This window comes from Lactuca saligna, chromosome 4 (genome assembly GCF_052625555.1).
Source record: "Lactuca saligna cultivar CGN05327 chromosome 4, ASM5262555v1, whole genome shotgun sequence".
NCBI lineage: Eukaryota > Viridiplantae > Streptophyta > Magnoliopsida > Asterales > Asteraceae > Lactuca > Lactuca saligna.
Genome location: NC_136420.1, coordinates 138,102,584 through 138,117,289, shown reverse-complemented (window position 1 = coordinate 138,117,289; position 14,706 = coordinate 138,102,584). Strand labels below are relative to the sequence as shown.

Below are 14,706 nucleotides of genomic sequence, written 5' to 3'. Positions count from 1 at the left end.
ACTGTCATGAATTTGGCTTGTATGATTTGTCTAAAGTGCTTTAGACAATGCAATGGTTGCTATAACATTCATGAGTACTCATAAGGGTTGAGTATTGGATTCAACCCACGCTCACTTGCATCACTTCATGGAATTTATCTCGAGTGATCGTGAGATGGTAATATCATATAAATCTTCAAACCTAGAGATATGAGTTGTTGACTATGAGTTGGTTATTCATTGATTGTACGAAAATGCATTGGTAACTCGATGTTATAAAACGTGCCTTTGTGAATAATTCAACAAGTAGTTAGTACAAGCATATCAGTCGAAGTTTATCTGTTCCTTCTAGAAATAGAAGCGATATCTGGGCCCCTCGATGATTTGGTTTTGACCTATGTACCAGGCCAGGTCAGAACCTAATTGATGTGTTCAATTTAGTTCTATGTCGAAACAAATCGAAGATCGAGAAACAAATGCTGGACAATAAGTAAGACCATGTTCCATGTGTTTGTCCGGCTGATATCATGAGAACAGAGGATTATATGATCACTTATCTTAAATGGCGTATCATCATCATCTCAGTTCCGAGAGACTTTGAAAGAGCTACGATTGCTAGTCGGATTTTGAAGTCGTATTTGCAAATATAGTTATTAGACTTATCCAAGTGGGAGACTGTTGGATATAGTGTCTAAGTCCATAACTTTATTTGGTATGAACTTGACCCAACCCGGCATGGTCCATTTGGGTTGCATGGCATTGCAATACTTGGATAGACTAAATGAGAGAATAAGGCACTTATGATTATTAATATATTAAAAGTTCTAATATATTAATAATAGTATTATTTAATTAGTATTTGATCAAGTATTAATCTAGAATTAATTTGGTGATCAAAGTGAGACTAATTAAATATATAGGGTTGATTATGACAATCATCAATTCTTTTATGGTGGATTAATGATCCATGGTTTATGGGTTTGGTTATAACCATATGGATCTCCATGGATAGTCCATGGGAGTTACAAACCCATGGTTCATGAGAAATGAAGAGTCATGACAATTAGGGTTTACATTTGTAACTCCTAATTATGACACACTATAAAAGAAACCCTATAGCATGTAAAATTGGCACTAGAGTATTCTTGTGAGGGCATAGCCGATTTTGGAGTGTAGAAATATTCTCTTTAGTTATTCCAAGGTTGTAGTGTTGTGTGAAGCATTTGAGGCACAACATTTGGGGTGCTAGGCTCACAAAGTCTTGAAGGAATCCAAGCGACAACAAGGTATGTATTTCTACTAGTTCTTTATGTTTTATGTAATCCCCATGCCATGCTAGTTAGGAAATAAACTTGAAAAAGAAATTTGCATGTATATAGAGAAAACATAGATTCAAGGTTATTAGGGTTGCATGTACACTTAGGAAGTGTTAGAATGCTCAAAACCCAACAGATTTCGCCAACGCATTCCGCACCAGCAGAAGTCCCGAGGGGGACAAGGTTAGACTTGCATCCTGTCTTCTGAAGGACATTTCATGTGACTAGTGGGAGGAGATGGGGATAGCCATTGGAGATGAAACATATTTGGATGCGATGACCTGGGGTGATTTCATGACTAGGTTTAGGGCCGAGTATGCACCTGTCATTGAGGTGCAACAGCTTGTTAGGGAGTTTCAGGATCTCCAGCAGACGACAGAGAGTGTAGCAGAGATTACCACCAAGTCTAGGGAAAGGGCCCTTCTTGTTTCGCAGTATGTGGCAGACAAGGAGATGAAAAAGGGCCGATATCATGACATGTTACGGAGTGACATCCGCTAGTTTGTGAGCTGATCCATCTTCAAGACGCTGGAGGATATGATAGTGAGGGCTCGTGAGAGGGAGATTGATCTGGAGATGGAGAGAAAAAGGAAGCCGGAGGAGACGTCTGGCGCAACGAGTTCGTGGAAAAAGCCTAAGATGTCTGATCACAAGTCTAGGGGACAGTAGAGCCACAGTCGGTGTGGCAAGTTGCACGAAGGGGTGTGCAAGGCGGGGAGTTCCAGCTGCTTCAAGTGCGGTTGGACCAGGCATATGAGTAAGGATTGTACAACTACCACCACTCTATCCACGACAACATCTGATCTTATTTGCTTTCATTGCAATCAGAGGGGACATAAGAAGTCCCAGTTTCCAAATTTAGCATCAGCGGGACAGGTGGTGGCGCCCGCTCTTGCTACCCTGAGGATTACAGATGGCCGACAGGGTTGGGACGAGGTGCCAGAGGCGAAGAGAAGAGTGTTCCAGTTGACAACTGAGGAGGCACGAGCGACTCCTGATGTGGCCACGAGTATGTATCTTCTCCATCATCTCTTTATTATTATTGGATATTGCTCATGATTATGTGTTTATTTATAGGATTGTTCCTAGTGAATGGCATTTCAGCTGTAGTCATGTTTGAATCGGGGGCTACCCGATCATTTGTGTCGCTCATACTCAGCAAGCGATTTAGCAGAGTTCTAGGGGGGATAGATTGCCCACTCGACATTGAGATAGCTGATGACAGGACCGTCAGGGTCACGAGAGTTCATAGAGGATGTATATTGAGGTTATTTGATGAGAAGTTCTCAGTAGATTTGATTCTTATTCCCATGTGAGGGAATACGGTTATAGTAGGTATGGACTGGTTGAGCCCCAATAGGGCAGTGATAGATTGTGAGCAACAGCTAGTTAGAGTTCTCACTCCCAGTGGGGGAGAGTTAGTGATTCAGGGTGAGAGGCCATAGTGCGGACCAGTTTTCTATTCTGCAGTGAGAGCGAGACGTCATTTTCAGCAGGGTTGTGCGGGATATGTCACGTATGTCATGGATACCCGGGATGAGGGTAGGGCGACAGTCGATGATGTAACGGTGGTATGTGAGTATCCAGATGTATTTCCAGAGGATTTTCCTGGGATACCTCCGCAGACACAGGTTGAGTTCCAGATCAACTTGGTCCCTGGTGCGGCTCCAATAGCTAGGGCACCATATCGGCCGGTTCCTCCCGAGATGCAGGAGTTGTCTACGTAGTTGCAAGAACTGATAGACAAGGGTTTTATCAGGCCGAGTAGTTCTCCATGGGGAGCCCTGAACCTGTTTGTGAAGAAGAAGGATGGGTCACACCGTATGTGCATAGATTATTAGGAGCTAAATAAGGTAACAGTGAAGAACCGTTACCCACTTCCGAGGATAGATGACTTGTTCGACCAGCTTTAGGGAGCATGTTGGTTTTCCAAGATTGATTTGTGGTCCGCATATCACCATATCCGGGTCAGAGATGATGATGTTCAGAAGATCGCTTTTAGGACCCGCTATGGTAGTAACCTTATACCCCCCCCCCCCCCCCCCTTAGAGACCAGCTTCGTGAATGAGGCCTACTAACGGTAAGATTGACTTAATCTTATATATATATATATATATATATATATATATATATATATATATATATATATATAACCATTAACTTTTAATATTATACTAGTATAAGGTTGAATTTTAAACTTTTAAAATTCTAAGGTTTAATTTGGAATTAAGGTATACATGGGGAGGTAACTTTGCAAATTCCAAAGCTTGAGGGAAAGTTTTGAAACTTTTCAAAACTCTTAGATTTTCGTAACTTATGAGTTTAATTAGGGTTTTTGAAAATCTTTAATGAAGAGACTCTTGAACATCCATAACTTGAGGACAAGTTATGGAGTTCATAAAACTATTTATGACAAAACAACTCTTCATTTTGGAACCTATGACAATTTTATGAGTTTTAAGAGTTATAAATGTGACTTTTCATATAATCTTGATGACAAGTTACAAAAACACATTTTATGAACTACTTCTAGATCAATTTAGATTGAAAACAACTAACACATAACTTTTTCATTAATCTAAATTAACTCATAAAACAAGGTAACACAAACCTTTTTGGTGTTCCATAACTTGAGGACTAGTTATGGAGTCCATCCAATGTCATTGAGATCAAAAATCACACAAACAAACAATTTGCATATAATTCTTATGATCTACCAAAACTCGTAAGTGTATGAACAATCATATCAACAATTTTAAGACTTACATAAACACACATAAAACTTGAGATTTTGATAACCTTGAAATTTGTTTACCATAATCATTACCACATCAAAAATAGGTTTTATAAGTCCAAAACAGTTGAAGGTAATGATTCTAGACCAATTCTAGCCTTAAAACTCGAAGATATGCTATTTGGGGGTCCAACTCGTCGAGTGTATGAACCAACTCGACGAGTTGGATGATTTTACACATGGAATCGTCAAGTCCCCAGCCCAGAACAACAAAACTTCAATTTTCAGCAAATATAATTGAAAACAAGCCTACGCTCTGATACCACTATTGGGGAAATGATCATTCTAACACTCCTAAGGTGTTCATGTAACCCTAAATACCTTCGATCTGTGTTTTCACTAATTATACATGCAATGGAGTTTCCAAGGTATTAAACCTATAACTTGCATATAATTGTCATATACCACACTAGAATCTAGTTAGGATAATATACCTTATGGTGGTGATTGAAGTCTTGATGTATCTAGCCTTAAGAGCTTAGCCCCAATAGTGTGGAAGCCTCAAGTGGAATCACGACACATCATGGACAAAGGAGGAACTTTGATAGAGAATCTCCATGCACCCAAAACCACCATGAACTGCAAGAAATACACAACATTTTGGGCAATGAAGTATGTATGTATATGTGGGATTTTTAGGGTCATGGATATAACCCAAATCCATACTCATGGTCTTATGATCCATGGTTCATGTGGCTCAAATATTTATGTATCCATACATAAACTTGGTCCAACATGGATCATAAGCCCAATACACATAAATATAACTAATTAACATAATTAGTCCCCATAGATTTAATTAGTCTCTTTTTGATCACTAAATCAATTCTAAATTAATTCTTGATCGATACTAATTAAAACCATATGATTTCATATTAATATATAAGTACTTATAATATATTAATAAATCATATATAACCTTCTCTCCAGAGTCCATCCTAACAAATTGTCATGATGATATGTAACCTAAATGGACCATGCTACTCTCAAGTCAAGTATATACCAATAATAGTTATGAGCTTAGACATCTAATCCAACAATGTTATGATTAGTGATCTGTTAGATTGGTCTGAATGTTTGTACATGCTTGCTAGCTTATGATATTTATGTGTTGATTGTATAAATGGGGTTGGGTTGAGGCAGGACCTGCTTTGTACTAAAAGACAACAAACCTAGGGCGGACCGGTTAGACTGTGGACCCATTAGGGCATATTAGTTAGGTCGAAGGCCCGGGAAACGGTCTAGACAGGTTGAAGGCCCGGGTAGGCGGACCAAACATGTTAAAGGTTCTGAGAGTAGGCCATATAGATTCCAAGCCCGGTGAGCGCGGTTCAGTCATACTATAGGCTCTATATGCATGATGTTTATTTGCTTTGATATGGTTATGATTTGTATGGCGTTGGTATTTTGGGGGAACTCACTAAGCTTTGGGATTACAATTTTGGATTTTGTTTCAAGTACTTCGGATGATCGTGGGAAGTCGAAGGCTTGATCGTGCACCTTCTCGCATTTTATGATTTTGATTTCTAGGATACTTTGATATGATATTAATTTGAAAAAATTTTGTAATAAATAATGATTTTTGAATGTTCGAAATTTTTTTAAATTTTCATGAATTTTATGGAAGTTACACATTAAGTATTGAAGTATAAACTAATGTGCCAATATTTGGATTAACTAATATTATAGTGAATTTAAGAATAATATTGGGTTGTAAATTTGTTGGAAGCAGTTAGATCGTAAAAGTGTGTGTGTATATATATATATATATATATATATATATATATATATGTATATGTGTGTGTATGTGTGTGTGTTAATTAAAGGCCTAACTATATGTCCATATTCACCTTCACCTTTATTTTTATTATTTGTTGTGGCTGAAAATATTCTTCAATGCGAAAATTAATACTGAGTTGAACCAATGACATTCCTTCCTGTTGATATGTTTGGTTATGTTTGAAATCTTTCTAGGATGGGGTAATTTATTAATCACACAATGGATTCATTATCCATGTTGTTCCATGCTAGATCTTAAATCAGCCATCTTATAATTATTAAAATCTCTAATTAAAAACGTCTTGCAAGAACAATTTTAACGCCGTATTTTGATTCAAGCGTCTCCTATAATGCTTTCACACTTTCAATAGTTTGGTGGATAACGAATAGAGAATCACACATACTGTTCAAAATATGACCTCTGGAAATATAGTCATTATTCTCCCACTTACTTCTCCTTCTGGTTTTCTCCACTTTCTCGTCTTCAACCAATTGCGATATATAAGAAGGGGGGGGGGGGGGTACTCAACAAATATACCAGCTTCAATGTAGACAACTGGAAGTGCATCTTCTTGTGCAATGCTTGAATTCATTCCCTTCAAATTTCTCGATTTTTGTAGATCTTCATAGTCATATCTCAAAGCCGTGACCACCGATAGCAAATATCAATTGTTAGAAAAGGTAAACACAAGCGAGCGGGGTAATGGTGGTATGTAAATCGATATTGCTTTTTGGATTGTGTAAGATCATTTTCCGAATAGGTATTTTGAATCCAGATTGCTTTTGGATTGTCTAAGATCACTTTCCGAATTGGTATTTCGACCATATTCCAAGTATCACGAAATGCAATGTAAGATAATCCACAACGACACCTTTGATTCTCGGCACAAAAACAAAAAGCAAATTACTAAAGAAAACTATATCAGAGAGAGAGAGAGTGTGAGAGAGAGAGAGAGAGAGAGATTTAATTCTAATCATTTAATGGTTTAAAACGCGGTCACTCAATGGTTTTCAGAAAAGGCGAAACCACTAGTTTACCATAAGACCATCCGTTATACCCACCGCATACCACATATGTGGTGGGTGTCACATCAACACCAGATTCTCTACCACTAACTATTGGATACTTACCACTAAACACACCACTCCATCTCATTTTTTTTATTTAAATTTAATTCTGTAATACATTAAAATAATTTTTTCAATACTAGTTTTCCATTAAATTAAAATACCAAATTACATTAAATAAAAACTACAGTAATTGAAATTTAAAAATAAAATAAAAATAACAACAAAAATAAAAATCAAATCAATTAAATTAAAAAAACATTAAAAAAAACTAAAAATTGCAACCATAAGTAAAATAAACTACCCCCTACGCCTACGTCGGGTTCGAATCGACTCTTTCATCGGTTGGAAAAGTTCTAAGTCTTCGCCCTCAAGGTCATCCGCTTTCATTTTCAAGATTTCCATATTAGTTTTTGTTTGGAGTGTCTCTTGTGCCTCTTGAAATGATGATTGTGCTTTGATCTTTTTTTGTTCCATCCGAGTCATCACCTCGGCCTTCGTTTTTTGAAGTTGCACATATCGATCAATTATATCGCCAAACATATCCATAACACTAGAATTCGAAGATGTTGACGTCGTTTTTTTCTTTATTTCTTCCAATGGGCCGACGAAGAGGTTGGTTGTTTTCAAGATCTATCGGATCGTCGTTGATGTCGATGTGTGTTCGACCATCCGATTGCTGAGAAGTTCCATCGGGGTTTCTCGAACGCTTTGAACCGGAAGATTGGGAAGTTCCTTCCGTTTGCTCTTTCCATTTTGGGGCGTCTTTCAACTTTAGCTAGGGTTTCATATACGGAAAAGCTTTGCGTGTTGGCATTGTTTTTTCAAATTGGTCAATGGCCGCCTTGAAAGCATCAAAATCGTTCGAGCTGCTTTTGCGTATGTTTAGGAGGTTGTTATAGATTCCTCCAAACTCGGTGCATTTTAGTCGAATATATCGCCATTTCGACGTAATTTGATCGGCATTTCGAGTTTCATTTTCCATTAACTCGTAAAAAATGGCTCGGACTTTTTCACAAAAACTTCTGTAAGGCTGACTATCTCCTACAATTGGATTTTCGAAAGCCGCCACCCATGCCTCCACTAACTTTCTTCTTCTTCTTTTATCCATAGGACCCTTTCTTGGGTGGTAATGGGTCGGGCCGTTTTTTTTTTTCCTTTTTTCTTTTTTGGTTGAGGTGGTGGTGAAGGTTGCATTTCCGAAAAAAAAAATCCGGTGAAAGTGGTGGTTGTGAGCTTGGTGGTTGTTGTTGTTGTGACAATTGTTGTTGGAGTTGTTATAGTTGTTGAAATTGTTGAAATTGTTGTTGCATTTGTTGTTGTTCGAAAGCCAGAAAAGTTTGATATTGTTGTTGGAAAAGTGGTGTTTGTTGGATAGGGGAACCACTTTGAATTAGATTGATAAAACCGCCTTCAAGTGACTCCATAGTCGGGAATTGGTGAGGTGTCGTATCTAACGCAAAAGCGTTATCGGACTTGCGATTTCTGTAGTTTGGAGGGGTGTTTTGGTTGGAATCCATGGTTTTTGGTTGTGAAGATGTAGTGTGTAGTTTGTGTATAGAGAAAGAAAAGATTAGTGTAAAACTTAAGAAGTTAAGGTGTTGTATTTATAGGTAAATAAAGTGGGCAATTTTTTTTTAAACCATAGTAGCCGTTCTACGGCTAGTAAAAATGGTCAAATGGGGGCTTCGATTTCATTGGCCGTTTACGTCCGTTGTGTGGAACACCAAAGACCACAAACACGAGCTACCACGAACCAACGAGGCGGTTTGCACGACCGTTGTTTGTGGCCAACTCAACCACGAACAACCTCGTGGTTAGTATACCATATGGCCTAAGGTGCCCATATATTAAATCATATTTTCCCGATACAATTTGATTCAATTTCCAAAATTGACGAAATTATCAGTTTCACCACCTTCTTTGGTTGCTCCGGTATCGAACCCATCTTAAATAATTGTGACTTATGCGCCATGTAACTTATATTAGAATCAGTTAATTATCCGTTTTGGCACTCATTAATTCTAATTACATTTGTGACACTGAATCAACAACATTACCAACAAATATACATTCCACACATACATACACGCATATGAACCACCAGAACTCCATTAGTCGATACCAAACTCTACACTATTTTTGAGTGAATATGCAAAGATCCTTAAACCACACAATGCGTTGGACAACTTTCATATTGTGAAATCTTTACATCCCTATTTATGAAATTTTTAAGGAAAATACAGACCAAAAACAAGAAGAGAAAGATTTCAAGGTGTACAATAGTTTTAATACACTTATTACACGCAACTTAAGCGCAAAGGAGCTAAGGTTGTGCACTCTTATATCTCATTTTAGAAGGAAAATCATTTAAAACCAACAACCTCGACAAGCAGATAAAGCACAGAGAAATATAAACTGAAAATATATTTTGAATTCACTATCTTGGGTTCGGGTCATATATACATTCCACATTAAGAGAACCGAGTCTAGTTAATTGCCTTGGTTTTGTCTCCTGACGAGCTCTTTCCAAGTAGCTTAGGATCAACAATGTTTTTCATGTCCCCACCTGCAAGCTTTAGATTGACCCATCGACTTATGTTTATGTTGTTGTCATATATTGTTATTGCTGGTTGTCCTGTGATTATCACTAGAAGCACCATTCCAAAGCTATAAACATCACTTTTCTCCGTCAACCTGTTGGACGTGTAATACCTGCATTCAATAATTCATATATTTTACGTATACCAAAATATCGATGAATAGCACATACACAGAGGAAATTTCAATGTTTTCACATCAAAAGGTTTGCATAAATTTATGCTACTTGAAGTATCTAGAATTAAAAAGTGGTTGTCACTGTCACATCTGATTGTGTCTTATTGGTTAAATATATGTTATCTGAAAAACTCACTCAGGGTCCAGGTATCCAGGAGTTCCAGCAACAGCTGTTGAAATATGCGTACCAACTTCCGTTGGAAAAACTTTGGACAATCCAAAGTCAGCTATTTTTGCTTGAAAATTTCCATTGAGCAAGATGTTGCTACACTTGACATCTCTATGGACTATCAGTCGCTTGCAACCATGATGCAGGTAATCCAGTCCTGAAATGAGAACTCCATATCGTTAAAAATCTTTGTTATTATAGAAGACAAAACTATAAGCAAGTTGAATTTGAAATAGTATTACGAACCATGTGCTGCATCTCATCCTATTTGTAATCTTTCTTCCCAATTCAAGACACTTGAACTCGTATTTGCTCAAGTGATTTGAAATATTAATACTTAGTCATACATGTTTGTACGTAATATCTTACTTCACATAGAAATCAGAAGTATAGATTAGCTTTTAATCCATGTCAAAGGTATAAAGTAGTGTATAGAGAAATATATAGACATGTCTAACTTAAAGAACAAAATATTAGTGAAGACAAATACCAAATAGATGCCTCTCTAAATTTCCATTAGCCATGTACTCGAAAATGATTCCCTTATGGTTTCCTTCATTGCAGTACCCAACGAGTGAAATTAAGTTTTTATGATGAACACTCAGGTGAAGATAGGCCTGGACATAAGATATTTTTCAGCTTTTCATGCAATTTCTATTGAATACATTTTTTTTATATGGTTCTTCCTTCTTATTATACGCTTGTTTTCAAATGTTTTAGTTTTGAAGTTATCTCAGCCTGGAATTCTTTGTCCCCTTGGAGCGATGATTCTGAAAGCATCTTCACAGCAACTTCTGTATCATCGATATGCCGATGGTAAACAGTTCCAAATCCCCCTTTACCAATAACAACATTGAAGTTGTCAGTGATGCTCTGCACCTCTGAGTATGTGTACTGTTGTTTTCTTATTTCTAGACCCTTTCCTTTTTTCCTTTTGTCTGCATGCAATCTTCCGGTTATTGATATTTTCGTGCATGTCTGTGTCCTGACTAAAGTGTTCCATACATGGTTAATACTTAATAAATCAAAGATTACTGATTCTCATACCATGTTCTCTTCGTTTTGTAATCACCCATATGGCCGTGATTGCTGTCAAGATCACAAAGATTGAAGCAACAGTTGCTGTTACTGGAACAATGATTTTGTTATCCTTAGAGTTTTTACAACGATTTGCGTCACAAGAACTTACATTGTCGCCTGTACTCTCTCCATCAAAACTAATTGTGGGGTATTAAGTGTTAATTACTGAAGCAACGAATTGTATCATATTTTTTTTCAAATATTCCAGAAAGAAAGTAGCAAACCTCAATGACAATAATCCCTTGTTTGACTTTGATAACAGCTGTTCTGGGATTGGCCCAACTAAATTGTTTCCTTTTAAATTGCTATAAATAATAGTAAGATCCAATTATTCTCTGTGTACGTAAATATCTGAAATTGGAATGGAGATAACTTACAGGACGTTGAGAAAGTTCAGTCCAGAGAGAAAATCAGGCACAGTTCCTGTTAAGTTATTATTGGACAAATCCCTGAAATTTGAATGGAGAGAATAGCACTTACTGTTATCGGAGTTATAAGTTTTGTATATGTTCAGTTCTTTTTTTTGTATATCTTCCTAATTAATAGTGTTGACTTACAAGGTCTCCAACATTGTGAGTTTCGCAAAGCCTTGATCTATTCCTCCATTCAGTTGTTCATAGACAAGTTCCTGATTCACATCAACTGTGAATAAATTCTTGCAATCATAAGAGAAATTTGAACTTACGTCTTGAAAGTGTACATACAGGAATGTGATCCTAGGAGAGTCGGTATCATTGGTATCATTGTAGCTGCATCCGAGGCCTTCCCACACAAATTCCTGTGGAGAACATGGATCTCCTTACCAGTGTCTTGTTATTCTGTAAGTTAACTTAATACTCCACATTGCAGCAGCTAATATCCATTATAGAGACAGCATAAAGAAGTTAAGGGATGCTAAGTATTTAAGCCTTCTTAGCTTTGTCATAAATGAAAAGACACTTGTACACTAACCATCTGGATCATCTGTCTGCCTTTGGGGCATCTGCTTTAATACATAAAGCTCGAGGGCATTGATGGGGTTGAATTTTTAGTTTTGGTTATATTGAGACTATATATACGTGGGTGCTGGGGTCTCAGGTTCTGTGCTATAAATAGTGACGGTTGTATGATTTAGCGGAGAGAAAGGTTTTGCATATGAGAGGTTTCTTTTCAGTATTTCAATTTCGGCAAAATGCATGTACATGAAAAACTGATCAGTGATATTATCAGGATTCCAGTTTATGTTAATTGAGTTCTTTGGGTAGCTTGGCATGATGGCAGTAGTCATAACCGCTGATGGTGGATCAATGGTTGTGAAAAGAAACGAAGAAACTTCATCCAAAGTGTATAATAAAGTATTATTTGGCCAATTAATTGAACTCCATAGTCGATCATGTGTGTCATCTTTATACCTAAGTTAATAATAAAGAAAAGATAACTATTCAAGTGATGCCAGAAAAGGTTAATTAATTAAGTTAGTTGTAAGAAAATGTTAAAGGTTGACCTGATGGTTCCAAACACACTTCCAAATTTTAAGCAAGCAAAAAGGTATAGTGATCGAAAATCAGTTTCTTTATACATATCGCGTAGTTCTATCACTGATACAAAAGGTGTTCCTGTTCCACGACCTGTATTTACTAGACAAACATATATGTAATCTGATGATGATACATATATGATCTCCATGTTTACTGGATTAGATGATGAGTTAAATGTTACTGTATCCCAGTAATCAGGTCCAAGAAAGATATCGAATTCTGGAAGTTGGCCCTTAAAGTCATAATTCCCATACATAAACCTTGCCCTTATCAAATACCTATTCCCCTTTCCTTTTGTTGGTTTTAGGGTGTAGCAGTTTCTTGCGTTTTGTGGAAAACTTGTGAGGGTGGTAAGCTGAGTATCCACATCGAACGAGTTGTATATGGGTAATATATGTTATGGATCTCGCCACTGTCTATGAAGTCAGCATCGGATACATAGTTTATGCCTGTTACCTTATCGGTGTATGGTGAGCCTTCCTCAATCCCACAGTCTATGCTTATAAAGCCTGCAATATATGTATAATGGGATTGTGAAGAGAGGTTGTTCAATTGATTTGATACATGTGCTTAATGCTTAGTGTTTGTATCTAAAAAAAGTTTAGTTCAGTATATATACCTGATTGATTATCCTGGGCTTGAACCGATACTGATTTAAGTGCTATATCAAGTAGAACAAAAATAGGAAGAAAGACTTGGAGCATATGTATTGCTCTACCATGTCCTTTGTTTCAAGTCTCTAAACGTGGAAGCATCTTATACATGCTTAAAAAACTTCATTTATTTCGTATTTCATTATTTATTAGCACTTATTGTGGTTTTTGACTTTTTGTATATGGTGACGTGGGTGTTTAAAACCTCAAATAGATTGGTTTTACATCTTTACCCAATTTTATTGCTCTTAATATGTCCTAAGTGCAATACTCCGGTCTGTTCATCCTGATGAATTTGTACGTCTACTTGTGTGAAAATTGTGGAGCATTTTATATGGATTTACTGGTGTGACAGCGACACAACACCATTGAATAAAGAGTTACATGCATACAGTAAATTTAGTTTCTCTCTTATGCTTGAATATACAATTAAATTATATATATAGGCAGGCTTAAACTCATACTGTAGGATTCTGGGTAGTATCTGACTGAAACCTGCCAGCATGATAGCTTGCTCTAAAAGTCTGTTGTCAAACCTTATAAACTCATATAATATAGGGTTGACTAGCTTAACATATAGAGTTCTTTGTAGTGCTGGACTAGATGATAATTAATCAAGAAAAACCATCATAAATGGTCAGTGGTTACCAAAAATCTGAAGTTTAGTCCCTGTTGTTTAAAAACCTCATAAATGGTCCCTGTACTTTCAAAACTTTTGACGATTGATCCTTATTGCTAACTCCGTTATTTTGTCCGTTAACTGAAAGGCATTTTCGTCATTTCACTACCACAGGGACAATTTAAGATGTTTTCACTTTTAAAAAAAAAAAAAAAAGAGAATAATATGTAGATGATCCTCTCTCTCTCTCTCTCTCTCTCTCTCTCTCTCTCTCTCTCTCTCGTAAACCAACCCACCCACCTTTGTCTTTCTCCCTCGTCTCCAAGAAATGACGAACAGGATGAAGAAGGTGGGTCAGGCGACATGGAGGAAGAAAGGATATTAGACCATGATTTAAGCTGATTTGAGATGATTTGAGCAGATTTGGAGAGTTGAGTCGATGATCAGGAGACACATATACGCAAGTTTGTATTTATATGTCTTTTCTATATTATTATCACCATCTTCATCTATTTCTGGTTTGAAAATGAGACATAGATCTCCCCTGCTAACTAATTAGTCTTGATGTACTCGATTTCTTGTTTTTTAGGTATTGCAGTGATTGAATTCAAATCCAAGTTATGATAAGATATCACATGATCTTTTGTACATTAGGTGATGTTTGAGGGTATGATTTGGATGAGATTTTTCTTTCAGGCATTTCATCGAACATATGTTGTGCAAGACTCGTTTCCTTTCTTTTATCTTATGTTGTGCAAGACTCGTTTCCCTTCTTTTATCTGTTTTATGCACATGTGTTAGATCCATCATTGTCTTCAAATATTCAATTTAGTAAACAAAAGAAACAAGTATATAGGAGGGCAGACGAGTGATGTTGTCGATGAGCTCAACTTTTGTTTAGAACCCAAAACAAAAGAATGAGAGGTTAAGCTCTTTTTTGTGGTTGTGGTGCAA

General features: G+C 36.8%; 1 pseudogene across 1 annotated transcript; it reads right to left on the bottom strand.

The window, feature by feature from the left end:
- Window positions 1-9,379: 9,379 nt before the first annotated feature.
- On the bottom strand, window positions 9,380-13,206 carry LOC145040198 (putative leucine-rich repeat receptor-like serine/threonine-protein kinase At2g19230; annotated as a pseudogene). Its single transcript, XR_013679882.1, has 13 exons — window positions 13,100-13,206; window positions 12,447-12,989; window positions 12,022-12,354; window positions 11,915-11,945; window positions 11,521-11,591; window positions 11,341-11,412; window positions 11,188-11,268; window positions 10,931-11,100; window positions 10,612-10,872; window positions 10,374-10,496; window positions 10,130-10,195; window positions 9,851-10,040; window positions 9,380-9,651 (listed from the first exon to the last, which is right to left on the bottom strand). The product of XR_013679882.1 is annotated as a putative leucine-rich repeat receptor-like serine/threonine-protein kinase At2g19230 (transcript).
- Window positions 13,207-14,706: the final 1,500 nt, after the last annotated feature.